The sequence below is a fragment of the Heterocephalus glaber genome, unplaced genomic scaffold (assembly GCF_053883595.1).
Source record: "Heterocephalus glaber isolate CG9 unplaced genomic scaffold, H.glaber_assembly_v1.0 deba00000896, whole genome shotgun sequence".
NCBI lineage: Eukaryota > Metazoa > Chordata > Mammalia > Rodentia > Bathyergidae > Heterocephalus > Heterocephalus glaber.
Genome location: NW_028258170.1, coordinates 4,901,106 through 4,910,224, shown reverse-complemented (window position 1 = coordinate 4,910,224; position 9,119 = coordinate 4,901,106). Strand labels below are relative to the sequence as shown.

The window sequence follows — 9,119 nt, the reverse complement described above, 5'->3', positions numbered from 1 at the left end:
TCGTGTATAAGTATGCAGGCCAAAGAATAATTGTTTAATTCAGGTGCTTTTATTACAAAACATACCACATATATAATTATACTCTACTAACATCTGCCCACAATTTGAACATTCTCTCTCCAAAAAATAATTTCCAAATTAACAAGAACTTTATCTTCTACTTTTATGATCATCACTGCCAGGCACAATACACACCTAACAAATACTTAACAATCTTATTCAACCTGATTTTAATAGAATAACATGGACCCAGAAAGTTACAAGTGTATGTTTATGTTTCCATTCTATCTCTCCTGGTGGTTTGTTTATTCAAGGGCTTGAACAGTCAGGCTTCTGAAGTAAGGAAAAATTGAGTTTTTGTAGATGGTAAGATTTTTAAGATAGAATTTAGATTAGAAATTGTCCCCATTGTGGGAACAATAGTGTCTTCTATAATATGCTAGTTTGTAATATTGAGCAGTTTCTTTACTCTTGACCATTTAGAGGGTTTAAAGTTAATTTGCAGTGGAACCTCAGGCTTGGGCCACACTGCATCCAGCATATCTGAGTGTCTTAGTCACCTTCCTGACCACTGAGACAAAACACCTGACACCTTCCATGTAAAGGAGGAAAGGTTTATTTGGGCTCACAGTTTGGAGAGGTTTCAGTCCATAGTTGGCTGGCCCCAGAGCAAAATTTCATGGTGGAAGGGCCTGAAGGGAAGAAAGCTGCTCACCTCTGGGCATCCAGGGAGCAGAGAGAGGGAAGGGAAGAAGCAAGAAGGGAGACAAACCTTTCCAGGTCGTGCCCTCATCACCATCCTCTTCCAGCCAGACCCCACCCCACCTGCTAACAGCAAGTCAGCTATAACCCCACATAATTTAATCACCTCCCAAAAGCCCTGCCTATGAGCACACGATGGAACATTTAGATATAAACCTTAATACTAAGCATGATTTACACAAGGAAGAGAAGAGCAGGCATGTGAGTGATCATCAAGGCCCATCTAAGCCATCACCAAGAATTAGAAATTCCATGTTAGAGCTCTGTCAAGGCAGAGTGCTGCTGACAGGATCTGCACATTCTCTTCCTAAAAGTGGAGCCTGAACAACACAGCACATAAGCAACATCACTATGTAGTTCCTGTGCGGAAATGTGACAGGAAGTGGAAGAAATGTGCCCTATGGGACAGTGTATCCCATCGGTGGAGACTCATTGCCCAGCAGCTAAGTCCGTTGTAAGTGACCCTGAGCAGCTTCAGCAGGAGAAAGTGTCTGAGTAGACCTGGGCCACCACGAGAAGACCCATGAAAGTGTGGTAACTTCAGGGACGGCATGGGACAGTAGTTGGGACATGCTCAGAGAAATATGAAAAAGAGGAGTAAAATTCAGACACACTGAAATACCTGGCTTATGAAAGTGATAACAGGAGTCAAGAATACGTGATTTCCTATTGTGAATGTGACAAAGCTATACCAGTCTCCCACCTCCACCCAGTAATATCCACATGGTCCCATAAAATACCAAGAGCATAAGAGAAAAAGTCGATTTGTTTTTTCATTTATCATTAAACAAAGATTATGTGCCTGGCATTATTCTAAGTACTTAAAAATTTTTCATCTTAGGGGCTAGGGATTTAGCTCAGTGGTTCTGGGCACCTGCCTCACAAGTGCAAGGGCCTGAGTTTGATCCCCAGTACCAAAAAAAAAAATTTTCATCTTAAATTTTCTGACAGGCTGAGGCTGGAGGATGGAAAGTCTGTGCCCAACCTGAGCAACTTAGTTAGACCTGGTCTCAAAAAGAAGCAAAAACAACGCTTAAAAAGAGCTAGGAATGTAGGTAAGTGTAAAAGGTCTATGGCACCCTAAGCCCCAGTACCATAAAAACATACTTTCATGAATAAACGAATGTCCAACTACACTGTGAGCTCCTTGAACATAATTCTGTGACTCTTCTGGTCACTGCTTCATCCCCTGCAAACTGCAGATGATCTGGAATGTGATAAGCATTCAACTCAGAATACATGTGTTGGATAAATGAAACTAAATTCTCTTTCCTTACAGTGAAGGTATTACCATGCTCTGTAACAGGTGAACCTTTATGTGCCTCCTCTGGTTACAAGGTAACTTCTATGTTTAGTAGTATAGTACTCAAGCAGGAAAATGAAATAATTATCTTCTCTTTATTTTGTTCCAAACTAATTCTCATTCTATACATAAATTTTAGGGAAAATTTTTTCAGAACCTGGGAAGCACTAAGCTATATCCACAGCATTTTTTATTTTTTAATTTTGAGATAAGGTTCAATAAATTGCCCAGGCAGGTCTTAAACTTTCCATCCACCTGCCTCAGTCTTCCCAATAGCTGGACTTACAAGCATGAGTCACAATACACATTTGAAAAAATAATTTTTATGTTGGATTTCTTCTGAGTCTTTTATAGTTTGTGAAGGGGATTAGGGAAACTTTTCCCAAACCACAGGGTCAGTGGACCACAAACTACATTAGTTTCATTTTTAAAACTTCTGTGATAAATAAATCAGCCAGGTTAAATACAGGTTGAGGAACTGTGACCTTTAATCAGATCATCAACTGCACTGGATTAAGGGGCACCTAGTGAGAGAGCGGAACACACTTCCGGTGTGTCGCTGGGATGTTTCCAGGGTGATGAAAACGTAGGCCAGCAAACTGCAGGAGGAAGACCTGTCTTAACTGGGCTGCTACCATCCAGTAGGCCTGCAGCCAGATGGAATGAAAAGGGAAGAAGGGGGAAGCTGTCCTGTGTTTGAAAAGCTTCATTTTGCTTGAGCAGATGTGTCTTGCTGCTGTCACCACTTTCGGATGACAGACACCTGCTTCTTCATCTTTCAAGACGAACTCTCAGTAATGACTCTAGGGAGCCTCCAGTCCTCACTTGCAGCCTGGTGCAGACCCTTGGTCTCTTGTTCTGTAGATTCCAGCTTCCTGGATTGAGCAGCCACAACTCTCAGCATACAGACAGCCATTGTGCCCCACTGCACTTCTATCCTGTCTGTCCATCTAACACATTCATGAATATTTTCTATTGATTCTGTCTCTCTAGAGAACCCTAGCCAATTCAGAGACCTCAACCACCAGTGGAAGAAAGAGTTTCAATATTTAAAAAAAAAACTTGAATGTAATGAGCAGCTATTTAGTAACTAAAATCCTAAGGCATTTTAATTTCCTTCCAAGCTTGCTACCTGAAAAGAAAGGGTTAAAAGAATGAACCTATATCAAAAGTTAGGTTGTGTATTCCTTCCTCAGTTAATTTACTTCTCATACCAAACAAGTTGACAGACACTCTTTAGGACAGTCAGTGGTATCTACCAGTGCCATGAAGGGCTGTCAAGAATAATCCATGTTGGGACTGAGGATTTAGCTCAGTGGCACCATGCCTGACTCAAAAGCACAAGGTCCTGAGTTTGATTCCCAGTACCAAAAAAAAAAAAAAAGAATCCATGTCAATGAAAATCCGGAAGAAATTAAAGTCAATGCACTGTAGATACCTGCATACCCATGTTTACCATGACACGATTCACAATAGCCAATAAGTATGGAATCAGCCTGGCACTGGTCAACAGATGAATGGATAAAGAAAAAGTAGTATGTATTCACAATGCAATATTATTAAGCCATAAACAAGTATTTTTCTGGAAAATGGATGGATCTGCAAGATATCAAAGTCAAGCCAGAAAAAAAAAGCCCCACACATTTTCTTTCCTATGTGGAATTGGGGGGGGGTATGAAAGTAGAAGGGAGATTATTAGATAAGAGAAGAGGATCATGGGAGGGAGGCGGGAGAACAAGAAAGGATAATAAGGGACATAGACATGATCAAAGTAAGTTACATGAATTTAAGAAAATGTCACAATGAAATCCAATATTCTGTACAATTAATGTGCACTTTTTAAAAACTACTGAGTAGAAAATGCAGAAGTCTATGGCTTGAAAGGGCAACATCTGCCAGCCTACAAGTGCAGCCTCCCGCAGGCCCCCAGGAACCTTGCCTTCTCCACTGTTGGGCGCCGCTGCTGCCTGAACCAAGTGCTGCTGCTGTCCCCAGGGGTGGATGGCATCTGGTGGATCACCAGGCCTGCAATGCAGTCTTAGGCAGCTCTGCCTCCACTCTGCACTCCTGCCCACTACCCCCAGGATGGTCAGTGAGGGCTAGTGAGCCCTGCACACCCAACCCTCATGCTCTGCAAGGGCGGGTATCAGTTACAGAACTGATAGGTGTGTGAATGAAATACAGTGTTGGCTTTCCTGAAGACATTCACATGAGCAGTGGGTGATAAGGTGCTAAAGTAGTACCAGGATCAAGAACTCTAAGGAGAGCAAATTGGAGAAGATACCCAAGAGCTTTGCCATGGAACTAGCAAAGACAAGGTTTACAGGTTCTGGCATTGATGTGCCTGCCCTGTACAGAAACAAGGACCAGTGGGAGACAGCCTAGATTGCTGGCACCATAACTGCACTGCGGGGTACCTTGATATTAATCAGCATGCCTGAGTCACTAGTAAACCGTCAGCCAAGGCGGCAACCAAGGAGGCACCTCTGCTACTGTCAGTAGTGTTCTCCATAGGATGGAAAACTTCATTAATGAAGCTCCTTAAATGAGCATTTTAGAAATGATATCAGGATTTGAAGATGAGACATTGGGTGTTCAGGGATTTGCTAACAGGAGCCTGCACTCAGTGAGATATTTGCATCACTTTGATGCTAATGTGGTGTTGGTGGTGAATCTGATAGGGCTGTATGGAATCCATATGTTATGGACCCAAAGGAACTGGATGATTTCAAATTACAACATGGATCAATGCTGAGATTCCCCAAGGCAAAGTTCTATAAAAAGAAGCATCCTGGAGGATATGGCATACCGATCCCAGCTGCGAGCAAATAGCAAATGACCAAATCCAATGCAAAGAGTCAAAGCCAAGGCCATAGCTGAAGGTCCAAGTGAACTAACAGCTCCAGAAACTGATAGAATTCTCCTGAAGAGAAACATTGTGGTTAATATTGCAGATCTCCATATGAATGTTGGCAATGTGACAGAATCTTACACTGAGTGGCTGAAAAATCTAAATCATGTCAGCTATGGCTGTCTGACCTTCAAATGTGAAAAATATCCTAACTACCACTTCCTCAGGTCTTTTCAAGAGCACCTAGAAAAAAAATTTGGAAAGCAGGATGGAGTTATTCCTATTATACCCACAGCAGAGTTCTGGGATACGGTATCAGGTGTATTTGAGAAGGATCTCGGGGACTCTGGGGTAGCCTACACAGTGGAAGGTCTGCCAAACACATTACACAAAGTACACAGTGACGCAGGTGGTGACCATCACATAGAGGTATCAGGGCTGACTTCCTTACTATCCTGTTCACCTGTGGCTCCTGCTGATCTGCCACAAGTGCACAGGTAGCCACAGAAATCTCTTTCTTTCTTCACTCATTCCAGGACAGCATTTTTAGCAAGTCAATCTGAATCAGCCCCCTAAGAAAGAAGAAATTGAGAGGAAGGGGCTTCTGAGCCACTGTCCCACCTCTCCCAGCTCAGAGGAGTTGAACCACACAGGTGCAAACAGCACCCCCCACCATCGGGTCCAAAATGAGAAGACACATAAATAAGCCTCAAAACCAGACTTCCAGATGACCTACAGCAACCCCAAGGGGAAATGAGATGGAACAATCTGACACTCAACCACCTGGACCCACTGAACTGACAACAAAGAGGATCTGGAAAAAATGAAATAAGAAATGATTTCTCAGATAGCAGCAGAGATTGTGCTTCTAGTGCAAGACATGATTAATAAATCTAGAGAGGAGCTGAGGAACATGATGGAATCCCAACACAGGAAGCAAATGGAATCCATAAAACAGATGCAAATAGATTTCCAGGAGATCAAAAAATCCATTGAAAGTCTACGCAACAGAATGAGCCAATGTGAGAACAGAATTTCAGATATAGAAGATAAGATTGGAATTAGTGACCAGGAAAAGAAAAGTTGCTTCAAAATTGTAAGGGAACATGAGAAATCAATCCAGCAGCTGCTAGGTGGTGCAAAGAAGAATAACATAAGAATGATTGGAGTCAAAGAAGAAACAGGAGAGAGTGCAGATGACACAAAAAAACTGTTCACATAAGTAATGGCAGAAAATTTCCCAAGCAGGGGAAAAGAACTTGACATACAGATAAGTGAGGCATATAGGACTCCAAATAGCCTTGATCAAAAAATATCTACACATAGCCATATAATTGTTAAGATTCCAGAAACTCAATGGAAGAAAAAATTCTACAAGCAGTTAGAGAAAAGAAACAAATCACATACAAAAGAAAGCCCATCAGAATCACAGCGGACTTCTCAACACAAACCATCAAGGCAAGAAGAGCTTGGAGTGACATATTCCAAGCCCTAAAAGAAAACAGCCTCCAACCCAGATTGATGTACCCAGCAAAACTATCTTTCAAAATTGGATGGAGAAATAAGCTGCTTTCATGACAAAGAGCACCTTAGGAACTGCATGAACACCAAACCAGCACTCCAAAAAATTTTTCACAATATCCTGGGAACAGACATTGAGGATCACAACCCCAGGAAGCAAAGCAGAATGAACCCATCTGGCACAACAAGAAATTAAATGTAAACGGGGAGAACCCAACAAAAAGAAAAAGTCATGACAAAGATAAGTCAATACATTATCAGTTATAACCATCAATGTTAATGGTATCAATTCACCATTCAAAAGAGATAGACTGGCAGAATGAGTCAAGAAACAAAATACAACATCTTGTATGCTGCATACAAGAAACACATTTAATTCAAAATGAAACTCATGGACTGAAAGTTAAAGGGTGGAAAACAATACTCCATGTGACAGGAACCTGAAAAAAAGCAGGAGTAGCTGTCCTCTTTGCAGATTCACTAGATTTCAAACCAACACTGATGAAGAGAGATGAAGAAGGACACTGCATCATTGTAAAGGGAACAATCCAAGAGATAGAGATGACAATCACAAATAGCTATGCACCAAAAACTAGTGCACCCAACTATATAATACAAATACTAACAGACATGAAAAGTCATATATGCACTAATACAATTGTAGTGGGGGACCTCAGTACCCCACTGTCACAAATAGATAGATCAACTAGACTAAAAATAAGGAATGAAATACTAGAACTCAATCAAACTCTTGAACAAAATACTTAACAGATGTTTACAGTGTGTTCCACCCCAAAAGTCGGAATACACATTCTTCTCAGCTGAACATGGGTAGTTCTCCAAAATAGACCACATACTCATGCAGAGAACATGTTTAAGTAAGTGCAAAGGAATTGAAGTTATCCCCTGTATATTATCAGACCATAGTGAGATGAAATTGGAGATCTACAGCAAAAGAAACTCAAAAAATTTCATAAACACATGGAAATTGAACAAGACACTTCTGAATAACCAATGGGTCACAGAGGAAATTAAAGAAATCAGACAGTTCCTCCAATTAAATGACAATGGCAATACAACATATCAGAATCTATGGGACACAATGAAAGCAGTCTTAAGAGGGAAATTCATAGCAGTGAATACATATATTAGGAAAACAGAACGAGCTCAATTAAACAACCTGATGCTAAACCTCAAGCTTCTAGAAAAAGAAGAGCGGGACAAACCCAAAGCTCATACAAGGGAGGAAATTATGAAGATCAAAGGAGAAATCAATGCAATAGAGACTAAGAGAATGATACAAAAAATCAATGAAGCCAAGAGTTGGTTCTTTGAAAGAATCAACAAAATTGACGAACGCTTAGCCAACCTTATCAGAAAAAGGAAAGAAAAGGCCCAAATCCATGCAATTAGGAATGAAAAGGGTGAAATTACAACAGACCCAGCAGAAATCCAGAGGATCATCAATACCTACTTCCAGGACCTATATGCCAATAAGATGGACAACACAGAAGAAATGGACAGATTCCTAGATACATATGAATTACTAAAGCTGAACGAAGAAGACCTAAAAATTCTAAACAACCCAATGTCAACCAATGAAATTGAAAACGTAATTAAAAACTTATCAAGTAAGAAAAGCCCAGCCCTGATGGCCTCACTGCTGAATTCTACAAGACATTTAGAGAGGAACTACTGCCACTACTCTTTAAATGCTTCAATGAAATTGAAAGGGAAGCAATACTCCCAAATTCATTCCTGAAGCAAGCATCACCTTGATCCCCAAAGCAGAGAAAGACTCAACCGAAAAGAGAACTATAGGCTAATCTCACTAATGAACATAGATGCAAAAAAACTTAATAAGATACTGGCAAGTAGAATGCAGAAGATCATCAAGAAGATCATACACCCTGATCAAATGGGATTCATCCCAGGGATTCAGGGATGGTTCAACATATGCAACTCAACCAATGTAATACACTATATCAATAGAGCCAAGGACAAAAACCATATGATTATCTCCATAGTCACAGAAAAAGCATTTGACAAAATCCAACAAGCATTTATGATAAAAACCCTACAAAAAATTGGAATAAATGACCTATACCTCAAACTGACAAAAGCCAGCTATGAAAAACCAACAGCCAATATCATACTAAATAGTCAAAAACTGAAATCCTTCCCACTAAAATCAGGAACAAGACAAGGATGTCCACTATAACCACTCTTGTTCAATATAGTTTTGGAAACATTAGCCATGGCAATTAGACAAGAGAAAGAAATAAAAGGAATAAAGATAGGAAATGAAGAAGGCAAATTGTCATTATTTGCAGATGACATGATACTCTATATAGAAGACCCCAAGAACTCCACCAAAAGTCTTCTACACTTAATAACCAAATTCAGTCGAGTAGCTGGTTACAAGATCAACACACAAAAATCAATACCTTTCCTTTACATGAATAACAGAGTCACTGAGAGAGAAATAGGGCAAATGATTCCTTTCACAATAGCATCCAAAAAACTGAAATACTTAGGAATCAACCTAACAAAAGGAATCAAAGACCTCTTCTCTGAAAACTATAGCACTCTGAAAAGAGAGATTGAAGATGATATCAGAAAATGGACAGACATCCAATGCTCCTGGGTAGGAAGGATCAACATAGTGAAAATGGCCATACT

At 40.4% G+C, this 9,119-nt stretch overlaps 1 pseudogene; it reads left to right on the top strand.

The window, feature by feature from the left end:
• The first annotated feature begins 897 nt into the window (after positions 1-897).
• Positions 898-5,417, top strand: LOC101711530 (glutamate dehydrogenase 2, mitochondrial-like; annotated as a pseudogene).
• The last annotated feature ends 3,702 nt before the right edge of the window (positions 5,418-9,119 follow it).